Below are 11,921 nucleotides of genomic sequence, written 5' to 3' on the forward strand. Positions count from 1 at the left end.
CTCTGGTCCATGTCAGAGTCCTATATGGTCCATGTCAGAGTCCTATCTGGTGCATGTCAAAGTCCTACCTGGTCCTGTCAGAGTCCTACCTGGTCCATGTCAGAGTTCTACCTGGTCCATGTCAGAGTCCCTATCTGGCTCTGGTCCATGTCAGAGTCCTTATCTGGTCCATGGTCAGAGTCCTACCTGGTCATGTCAGAGTTCTACCTGGCTCTGGTCCATGTCAGAGTCCTATCTGGCTCTGGTCCATGTCAGAGTCCTATATGGTCCATGTCAGAGTCCTATCTGGTCCATGTCAGAGTCCTACCTGGTCCATGTCAGAGTCCTATCTGGTCCATGTCAGAGTCCTACCTGGCTCTGGTCCATGTCAGAGTCCTACCTGGCTCTGGTCCATGTCAGAGTCCTATCTGGTCCATGTCAGAGTCCTATCTGGTCCATGTCAGAGTCCTACCTGGTCCATGTCAGAGTCCTATCTGGTCCATGTCAGAGTCCTACTGGTCCATGTCAGAGTCCTACCTGGCTCTGGTCCATGTCAGAGTCCTATCTGGTCCATGTCAGAGTCCTACCTGGTCCATGTCAGAGTCCTACCTGGCTCTGGTCCATGTCAGAGTCCTATCTGGCTCTGGTCCATGTCAGAGTCCTATATGGTCCATGTCAGAGTCCTATCTGGTCCATTCAGAGTCCTACCTGGCTCTGGTCCATGTCAGAGTCCTATCTGGTCCATGTCAGAGTCCTACCTGGCTCTGGTCCATGTCAGAGTCCTATCTGGCTCTGGTCCATGTCAGAGTCCTACCTGGCTCTGGTCCATGTCAGAGTCCTATCTGGTCCATGTCAGAGTCCTACCTGGCTCTGGTCCATGTCAGAGTCCTATCTGGCTCTGGTCCATGTCAGAGTCCTATATGGTCCATGTCAGAGTCATATCTGGCTCTGGGTCCATGTCAGAGTCCTATATGGTCCATGTCAGAGTCCTATCTGGTGCATGTCAAAGTCCTACCTGGTCCATGTCAGAGTCCTACCTGGTCCATGTCAGAGTCCTATCTGGCTCTGGTCCATGTCAGAGTCCTATCTGGTCCATGTCAGAGTCCTATTTGGTCCATGTCAGAGTCCTACATGGTCCATGTCAGAGTCCTACCTGGCTCTGGTCCATGTCAGAGTCCTATCTGGTCCATGTCAGAGTCCTACCTGGTCCATGTCAGAGTTCTACCTGGCTCTGGTCCATGTCAGAGTCCTATCTGGCTCTGGTCCATGTCAGAGTCCTATATGGTCCATGTCAGAGTCCTATCTGGTGCATGTCAAAGTCCTACCTGGTCCATGTCAGAGTCCTACCTGGTCCATGTCAGAGTTCTACCTGGTCCATGTCAGAGTCCTATCTGGCTCTGGTCCATGTCAGAGTCCTATCTGGTCCATGCCAGAGTCCTACCTGGTCCATGTCAGAGTTCTACCTGGCTCTGGTCCATGTCAGAGTCCTATCTGGCTCTGGTCCATGTCAGAGTCCTATATGGTCCATGTCAGAGTCCTATCTGGTCCATGTCAGAGTCCTACCTGGTCCATGTCAGAGTCCTATCTGGTCCATGTCAGAGTCCTACCTGGCTCTGGTCCATGTCAGAGTCCTACCTGGCTCTGGTCCATGTCAGAGTCCTATCTGGTCCATGTCAGAGTCCTATCTGGTCCATGTCAGAGTCCTACCTGGTCCATGTCAGAGTCCTACCTGGCTCTGGTCCATGTCAGAGTCCTACTTGGCTCTGGTCCATGTCAGAGTCCTATCTGGTCCATGTCAGAGTCCTATTTGGTCCATGTCAGAGTCCTGCATGGTCCATGTCAGAGTCCTACCTGGCTCTGGTCCATGTCAGAGTCCTATCTGGTCCATGTCAGAGTCCTACCTGGTCCATGTCAGAGTTCTACCTGGCTCTGGTCCATGTCAGAGTCCTATCTGGCTCTGGTCCATGTCAGAGTCCTATATGGTCCATGTCAGAGTCCTATCTGGTCCATGTCAGAGTCCTACCTGGCTCTGGTCCATGTCAGAGTCCTATCTGGTCCATGTCAGAGTCCTACCTGGCTCTGGTCCATGTCAGAGTCCTATCTGGCTCTGGTCCATGTCAGAGTCCTACCTGGCTCTGGTCCATGTCAGAGTCCTATCTGGTCCATGTCAGAGTCCTACCTGGCTCTGGTCCATGTCAGAGTCCTATCTGGCTCTGGTCCATGTCAAAGTCCTATATGGTCCATGTCAGAGTCATATCTGGCTCTGGTCCATGTCAGAGTCCTATATGGTCCATGTCAGAGTCCTATCTGGTGCATGTCAAAGTCCTACCTGGTCCATGTCAGAGTCCTACCTGGTCCATGTCAGAGTCCTATCTGGCTCTGGTCCATGTCAGAGTCCTATCTGGTCCATGTCAGAGTCCTATTTGGTCCATGTCAGAGTCCTACATGGTCCATGTCAGAGTCCTACCTGGCTCTGGTCCATGTCAGAGTCCTATCTGGTCCATGTCAGAGTCCTACCTGGTCCATGTCAGAGTTCTACCTGGCTCTGGTCCATGTCAGAGTCCTATCTGGCTCTGGTCCATGTCAGAGTCCTATATGGTCCATGTCAGAGTCCTATCTGGTGCATGTCAAAGTCCTACCTGGTCCATGTCAGAGTCCTACCTGGTCCATGTCAGAGTTCTACCTGGTCCATGTCAGAGTCCTATCTGGCTCTGGTCCATGTCAGAGTCCTATCTGGTCCATGTCAGAGTCCTACCTGGTCCATGTCAGAGTTCTACCTGGCTCTGGTCCATGTCAGAGTCCTATCTGGCTCTGGTCCATGTCAGAGTCCTATATGGTCCATGTCAGAGTCCTATCTGGTCCATGTCAGAGTCCTACCTGGTCCATGTCAGAGTCCTATCTGGTTCATGTCAGAGTCCTACCTGGCTCTGGTCCATGTCAGAGTCCTACATGGCTCTGGTCCATGTCAGAGTCCTATCTGGTCCATGTCAGAGTGCTATCTGGTCCATGTCAGAGTCCTACCTGGTCCATGTCAGAGTCCTACCTGGCTCTGGTCCATGTCAGAGTCCTACTTGGCTCTGGTCCATGTCAGAGTCCTATCTGGTCCATGTCAGAGTCCTATTTGGTCCATGTCAGAGTCCTGCATGGTCCATGTCAGAGTCCTACCTGGCTCTGGTCCATGTCTGAGTCCTATCTGGTCCATGTCAGAGTCCTACCTGGTCCATGTCAGAGTTCTACCTGGCTCTGGTCCATGTCAGAGTCCTATCTGGCTCTGGTCCATGTCAGAGTCCTATATGGTCCATGTCAGAGTCCTATCTGGTGCATGTCCAAGTCCTACCTGGTCCATGTCAGAGTCCTACCTGGTCCATGTCAGAGTTCTACCTGGTCCATGTCAGAGTCCTATCTGGCTCTGGTCCATGTCAGAGTCCTATCTGGTCCATGTCAGAGTCCTACCTGGTCCATGTCAGAGTTCTACCTGGCTCTGGTCCATGTCAGAGTCCTATCTGGCTCTGGTCCATGTCAGAGTCCTATATGGTCCATGTCAGAGTCCTATCTGGTCCATGTCAGAGTCCTACCTGGTCCATGTCAGAGTCCTATCTGGTCCATGTCAGAGTCCTCCCTCGCTCTGGTCCATGTCAGAGTCCTACCTGGCTCTGGTCCATGTCAGAATCCTATCTGGTCCATGTCAGAGTCCTATCTGGTCCATGTCAGAGTCCTACCTGGTCCATGTCAGAGTCCTACCTGGCTCTGGTCCATGTCAGAGTCCTACTTGGCTCTGGTCCATGTCAGAGTCCTATCTGGTCCATGTCAGAGTCCTATTTGGTCCATGTCAGAGTCCTGCATGGTCCATGTCAGAGTCCTACCTGGCTCTGGTCCATGTCAGAGTCCTATCTGGTCCATGTCAGAGTCCTACCTGGTCCATGTCAGAGTTCTACCTGGCTCTGGTCCATGTCAGAGTCCTATCTGGCTCTGGTCCATGTTAGAGTCCTATATGGTCCATGTCAGAGTCCTATCTGGTCCATGTCAGAGTCCTACCTGGTCCATGTCAGAGTCCTATCTGGTCCATGTCAGAGTCCTACCTGGTCCATGTCAGAGTCCTACCTGGCTCTGGTCCATGTCAGAGTCCTATCTGGTCCATGTCAGAGTCCTATCTGGTCCATGTCAGAGTCCTACCTGGCTCTGGTCCATGTCAGAGTCCTACCTGGCTCTGGTCCATGTCAGAGTCCTATCTGGTCCATGTCAGAGTCCTATCTGGTCCATGTCAGAGTCCTACCTGGTCCATGTCAGAGTCCTACCTGGCTCTGGTCCATGTCAGAGTCCTACTTGGCTCTGGTCCATGTCAGAGTCCTACCTGGTCCATGTCAGAGTCCTATCTGGTCCATGTCAGAGTTCTACCTGGTCCATGTCAGAGTCCTATCTGGCTCTGGTCCATGTCAGAGTCCTATCTGGCTCTGGTCCATGTCAGAGTCCTATATGGTCCATGTCAGAGTCCTATCTGGTCCATGTCAGAGTCCTACCTGGATCTGGTCTATGTCAGAGTCCTATCTGGTCCATGTCAGAGTCCTACCTGGCTCTGGTCCATGTCAGAGTCCTATCTGGCTCTGGTCCATGTCAGAGTCCTACCTGGCTCTGGTCCATGTCAGAGTCCTATCTGGTCCATGTCAGAGTCCTACCTGGCTCTGGTCCATGTCAGAGTCCTATCTGGCTCTGGTCCATGTCAGAGTCCTATATGGTCCATGTCAGAGTCATATCTGGCTCTGGTCCATGTCAGAGTCCTACCTGGTCCATGTCAGAGTTCTACCTGGCTCTGGTCCATGTCAGAGTCCTATCTGGCTCTGGTCCATGTCAGAGTCCTATATGGTCCATGTCAGAGTCCTATCTGGTCCATGTCAGAGTCCTACCTGGTCCATGTCAGAGTCCTATCTGGTCCATGTCAGAGTCCTACCTGGCTCTGGTCCATGTCAGAGTCCTACCTGGCTCTGGTCCATGTCAGAGTCCTATCTGGTCCATGTCAGAGTCCTATCTGGTCCATGTCAGAGTCCTACCTGGTCCATGTCAGAGTCCTATTTGGTCCATGTCAGAGTCCTGCATGGTCCATGTCAGAGTCCTACCTGGCTCTGGTCCAAGTCAGAGTCCTATCTGGTCCATGTCAGAGTACTACCTGGTCCATGTCAGAGTTCTACCTGGCTCTGGTCCATGTCAGAGTCCTATCTGGCTCTGGTCCATGTCAGAGTCCTATATGGTCCATGTCAGAGTCCTATCTGGTCCATGTCAGAGTCCTACCTGGCTCTGGTCCATGTCAGAGTCCTATCTGGTCCATGTCAGAGTCCTACCTGGCTCTGGTCCATGTCAGAGTCCTATCTGGCTCTGGTCCATGTCAGAGTCCTACCTGGCTCTGGTCCATGTCAGAGTCCTATCTGGTCCATGTCAGAGTCCTACCTGGCTCTGGTCCATGTCAGAGTCCTATCTGGCTCTGGTCCATGTCAGAGTCCTATATGGTCCATGTCAGAGTCATATCTGGCTCTGGTCCATGTCAGAGTCCTATATGGTCCATGTCAGAGTCCTATCTGGTGCATGTCAAAGTCCTACCTGGTCCATGTCAGAGTCCTACCTGGTCCATGTCAGAGTCCTATCTGGCTCTGGTCCATGTCAGAGTCCTATCTGGTCCATGTCAGAGTCCTATTTGGTCCATGTCAGAGTCCTACATGGTCCATGTCAGAGTCCTACCTGGCTCTGGTCCATGTCAGAGTCCTATCTGGTCCATGTCAGAGTCCTACCTGGTCCATGTCAGAGTTCTACCTGGCTCTGGTCCATGTCAGAGTCCTATCTGGCTCTGGTCCATGTCAGAGTCCTATATGGTCCATGTCAGAGTCCTATCTGGTGCATGTCAAAGTCCTACCTGGTCCATGTCAGAGTCCTACCTGGTCCATGTCAGAGTTCTACCTGGTCCATGTCAGAGTCCTATCTGGCTCTGGTCCATGTCAGAGTCCTACCTGGCTCTGGTCCATGTCAGAGTCCTATCTGGTCCATGTCAGTGTCCTATCTGGTCCATGTCAGAGTCCTATCTGGTCCATGTCAGAGTCCTACCTGGCTCTGGTCCATGTCAGAGTCCTATCTGGTCCATGTCAGAGTCCTACCTGGTCCATGTCAGAGTTCTACCTGGCTCTGGTCCATGTCAGAGTCCTATCTGGCTCTGGTCCATGTCAGAGTCCTATATGGTCCATGTCAGAGTCCTATCTGGTCCATGTCAGAGTCCTACCTGGCTCTGGTCCATGTCAGAGTCCTATCTGGTCCATGTCAGAGTCCTACCTGGCTCTGGTCCATGTCAGAGTCCTATCTGGCTCTGGTCCATGTCAGAGTCCTACCTGGCTCTGGTCCATGTCAGAGTCCTATCTGGTCCATGTCAGAGTCCTACCTGGCTCTGGTCCATGTCAGAGTCCTATCTGGCTCTGGTCCATGTCAGAGTCCTATATGGTCCATGTCAGAGTCATATCTGGCTCTGGTCCATGTCAGAGTCCTATATGGTCCATGTCATAGTCCTATCTGGTGCATGTCAAAGTCCTACCTGGTCCATGTCAGAGTCCTACCTGGTCCATGTCAGAGTCCTATCTGGCTCTGGTCCATGTCAGAGTCCTATCTGGTCCATGTCAGAGTCCTATTTGGTCCATGTCAGAGTCCTACATGGTCCATGTCAGAGTCCTACCTGGCTCTGGTCCATGTCAGAGTCCTATCTGGTCCATGTCAGAGTCCTACCTGGTCCATGTCAGAGTTCTACCTGGCTCTGGTCCATGTCAGAGTCCTATCTGGCTCTGGTCCATGTCAGAGTCCTATATGGTCCATGTCAGAGTCCTATCTGGTGCATGTCAAAGTCCTACCTGGTCCATGTCAGAGTCCTACCTGGTCCATGTCAGAGTTCTACCTGGTCCATGTCAGAGTCCTATCTGGCTCTGGTCCATGTCAGAGTCCTATCTGGTCCATGTCAGAGTCCTACCTGGTCCATGTCAGAGTTCTACCTGGCTCTGGTCCATGTCAGAGTCCTATCTGGCTCTGGTCCATGTCAGAGTCCTATATGGTCCATGTCAGAGTCCTATCTGGTCCATGTCAGAGTCCTACCTGGTCCATGTGAGAGTCCTATCTGGTTCATGTCAGAGTCCTACCTGGCTCTGGTCCATGTCAGAGTCCTACATGGCTCTGGTCCATGTCAGAGTCCTATCTGGTCCATGTCAGAGTGCTATCTGGTCCATGTCAGAGTCCTACCTGGTCCATGTCAGAGTCCTACCTGGCTCTGGTCCATGTCAGAGTCCTACTTGGCTCTGGTCCATGTCAGAGTCCTATCTGGTCCATGTCAGAGTCCTATTTGGTCCATGTCAGAGTCCTGCATGGTCCATGTCAGAGTCCTACCTGGCTCTGGTCCATGTCTGAGTCCTATCTGGTCCATGTCAGAGTCCTACCTGGTCCATGTCAGAGTTCTACCTGGCTCTGGTCCATGTCAGAGTCCTATCTGGCTCTGGTCCATGTCAGAGTCCTATATGGTCCATGTCAGAGTCCTATCTGGTGCATGTCCAAGTCCTACCTGGTCCATGTCAGAGTCCTACCTGGTCCATGTCAGAGTTCTACCTGGTCCATGTCAGAGTCCTATCTGGCTCTGGTCCATGTCAGAGTCCTATCTGGTCCATGTCAGAGTCCTACCTGGTCCATGTCAGAGTTCTACCTGGCTCTGGTCCATGTCAGAGTCCTATCTGGCTCTGGTCCATGTCAGAGTCCTATATGGTCCATGTCAGAGTCCTATCTGGTCCATGTCAGAGTCCTACCTGGTCCATGTCAGAGTCCTATCTGGTCCATGTCAGAGTCCTCCCTCGCTCTGGTCCATGTCAGAGTCCTACCTGGCTCTGGTCCATGTCAGAATCCTATCTGGTCCATGTCAGAGTCCTATCTGGTCCATGTCAGAGTCCTACCTGGTCCATGTCAGAGTCCTACCTGGCTCTGGTCCATGTCAGAGTCCTACTTGGCTCTGGTCCATGTCAGAGTCCTATCTGGTCCATGTCAGAGTCCTATTTGGTCCATGTCAGAGTCCTGCATGGTCCATGTCAGAGTCCTACCTGGCTCTGGTCCATGTCAGAGTCCTATCTGGTCCATGTCAGAGTCCTACCTGGTCCATGTCAGAGTTCTACCTGGCTCTGGTCCATGTCAGAGTCCTATCTGGCTCTGGTCCATGTTAGAGTCCTATATGGTCCATGTCAGAGTCCTATCTGGTCCATGTCAGAGTCCTACCTGGTCCATGTCAGAGTCCTATCTGGTCCATGTCAGAGTCCTACCTGGTCCATGTCAGAGTCCTACCTGGCTCTGGTCCATGTCAGAGTCCTATCTGGTCCATGTCAGAGTCCTATCTGGTCCATGTCAGAGTCCTACCTGGCTCTGGTCCATGTCAGAGTCCTACCTGGCTCTGGTCCATGTCAGAGTCCTATCTGGTCCATGTCAGAGTCCTATCTGGTCCATGTCAGAGTCCTACCTGGTCCATGTCAGAGTCCTACCTGGCTCTGGTCCATGTCAGAGTCCTACTTGGCTCTGGTCCATGTCAGAGTCCTATCTGGTCCATGTCAGAGTCCTATCTGGTCCATGTCAGAGTCCTACCTGGTCCATGTCAGAGTTCTACCTGGCTCTGGTCCATGTCAGAGTCCTATCTGGCTCTGGTCCATGTCAGAGTCCTATATGGTCCATGTCAGAGTCCTATCTGGTCCATGTCAGAGTCCTACCTGGATCTGGTCTATGTCAGAGTCCTATCTGGTCCATGTCAGAGTCCTACCTGGCTCTGGTCCATGTCAGAGTCCTATCTGGTCCATGTCAGAGTCCTATTTGGTCCATGTCAGAGTCCTGCATGGTCCATGTCAGAGTCCTACCTGGCTCTGGTCCATGTCAGAGTCCTATCTGGTCCATGTCAGAGTCCTACCTGGTCCATGTCAGAGTTCTACCTGGCTCTGGTCCATGTCAGAGTCCTATCTGGCTCTGGTCCATGTTAGAGTCCTATATGGTCCATGTCAGAGTCCTATCTGGTCCATGTCAGAGTCCTACCTGGTCCATGTCAGAGTCCTATCTGGTCCATGTCAGAGTCCTACCTGGTCCATGTCAGAGTCCTACCTGGCTCTGGTCCATGTCAGAGTCCTATCTGGTCCATGTCAGAGTCCTATCTGGTCCATGTCAGAGTCCTACCTGGCTCTGGTCCATGTCAGAGTCCTACCTGGCTCTGGTCCATGTCAGAGTCCTATCTGGTCCATGTCAGAGTCCTATCTGGTCCATGTCAGAGTCCTACCTGGTCCATGTCAGAGTCCTACCTGGCTCTGGTCCATGTCAGAGTCCTACTTGGCTCTGGTCCATGTCAGAGTCCTATCTGGTCCATGTCAGAGTCCTATCTGGTCCATGTCAGAGTCCTACCTGGTCCATGTCAGAGTTCTACCTGGCTCTGGTCCATGTCAGAGTCCTATCTGGCTCTGGTCCATGTCAGAGTCCTATATGGTCCATGTCAGAGTCCTATCTGGTCCATGTCAGAGTCCTACCTGGATCTGGTCTATGTCAGAGTCCTATCTGGTCCATGTCAGAGTCCTACCTGGCTCTGGTCCATGTCAGAGTCCTATCTGGCTCTGGTCCATGTCAGAGTCCTACCTGGCTCTGGTCCATGTCAGAGTCCTATCTGGTCCATGTCAGAGTCCTACCTGGCTCTGGTCCATGTCAGAGTCCTATCTGGCTCTGGTACATGTCAGAGTCCTATATGGTCCATGTCAGAGTCATATCTGGCTCTGGTCCATGTCAGAGTCCTATATGGTCCATGTCAGAGTCCTATCTGGTGCATGTCAAAGTCCTACCTGGTCCATGTCAGAGTCCTACCTGGTCCATGTCAGAGTCCTATCTGGCTCTGGTCCATGTCAGAGTCCTATCTGGTCCATGTCAGAGTCCTATTTGGTCCATGTCAGAGTCCTACATGGTCCATGTCAGAGTCCTACCTGGCTCTGGTCCATGTCAGAGTCCTATCTGGTCCATGTCAGAGTCCTACCTGGTCCATGTCAGAGTTCTACCTGGCTCTGGTCCATGTCAGAGTCCTATCTGGCTCTGGTCCATGTCAGAGTCCTATATGGTCCATGTCAGAGTCCTATCTGGTGCATGTCAAAGTCCTACCTGGTCCATGTCAGAGTCCTACCTGGTCCATGTCAGAGTTCTACCTGGTCCATGTCAGAGTCCTATCTGGCTCTGGTCCATGTCAGAGTCCTATCTGGTCCATGTCAGAGTCCTACCTGGTCCATGTCAGAGTTCTACCTGGCTCTGGTCCATGTCAGAGTCCTATCTGGCTCTGGTCCATGTCAGAGTCCTACCTGGTCCATGTCAGAGTCCTATCTGGTCCATGTCAGAGTCCTACCTGGTCCATGTCAGAGTCCTATCTGGTCCATGTCAGAGTCCTACCTGGCTCTGGTCCATGTCAGAGTCCTACCTGGCTCTGGTCCATGTCAGAGTCCTGTCTGGTCCATGTCAGAGTCCTATCTGGTCCATGTCAGAGTCCTACCTGGTCCATGTCAGAGTCCTACCTGGCTCTGGTCCATGTCAGAGTCCTACTTGGCTCTGGTCCATGTCAGAGTCCTATCTGGTCCATGTCAGAGTCCTATTTGGTCCATGTCAGAGTCCTGCATGGTCCATGTCAGAGTCCTACCTGGCTCTGGTCCATGTCAGAGTCCTATCTGGTCCATGTCAGAGTACTACCTGGTCCATGTCAGAGTTCTACCTGGCTCTGGTCCATGTCAGAGTCCTATCTGGCTCTGGTCCATGTCAGAGTCCTATATGGTCCATGTCAGAGTCCTATCTGGTGCATGTCCAAGTCCTACCTGGTCCATGTCAGAGTCCTACCTGGTCCATGTCAGAGTTCTACCTGGTCCATGTCAGAGTCCTATCTGGCTCTGGTCCATGTCAGAGTCCTATCTGGTCCATGTCAGAGTCCTACCTGGTCCATGTCAGAGTTCTACCTGGCTCTGGTCCATGTCAGAGTCCTATCTGGCTCTGGTCCATGTCAGAGTCCTATATGGTCCATGTCAGAGTCCTATCTGGTCCATGTCAGAGTCCTACCTGGCTCTGGTCCATGTCAGAGTCCTATCTGGTCCATGTCAGAGTCCTACCTGGCTCTGGTCCATGTCAGAGTCCTATCTGGCTCTGGTCCATGTCAGAGTCCTATATGGTCCATGTCAGAGTCATATCTGGCTCTGGTCCATGTCAGAGTCCTATATGGTCCATGTCAGAGTCCTATCTGGTGCATGTCAAAGTCCTACCTGGTCCATGTCAGAGTCCTACCTGGTCCATGTCAGAGTCCTATCTGGCTCTGGTCCATGTCAGAGTCCTATATGGTCCATGTCAGAGTCCTATCTGGTGCATGTCAGAGTCCTATCTGGTCCATGTCAGAGTCCTACCTGGTCCATGTCAGAGTTCTACCTGGCTCTGGTCCATGTCAGAGTCCTATCTGGCTCTGGTCCATGTCAGAGTCCTATATGGTCCATGTCAGAGTCCTATCTGGTCCATGTCAGAGTCCTACCTGGTCCATGTCAGAGTCCTATCTGGTCCATGTCAGAGTCCTACCTGGCTCTGGTCCATGTCAGAGTCCTACCTGGCTCTGGTCCATGTCAGAGTCCTATCTGGTCCATGTCAGAGTCCTATCTGGTCCATGTCAGAGTCCTACCTGGTCCATGTCAGAGTCCTACCTGGCTCTGGTCCATGTCAGAGTCCTACTTGGCTCTGGTCCATGTCAGAGTCCTATCTGGTCCATGTCAGAGTCCTATTTGGTCCATGTCAGAGTCCTGCATGGTCCATGTCAGAGTCCTACCTGGCTCTGGTCCATGTCAGAGTCCTATCTGGTCCATGTCAGAGTACTACCTGGTCCATGTCAGAGTTCTACCTGGCTCTGGTCCATGTCA

This window comes from Oncorhynchus kisutch, linkage group LG8, assembly GCF_002021735.2.
Source record: "Oncorhynchus kisutch isolate 150728-3 linkage group LG8, Okis_V2, whole genome shotgun sequence".
In the NCBI taxonomy this organism is placed as follows: Eukaryota; Metazoa; Chordata; class Actinopteri; order Salmoniformes; family Salmonidae; genus Oncorhynchus; species Oncorhynchus kisutch.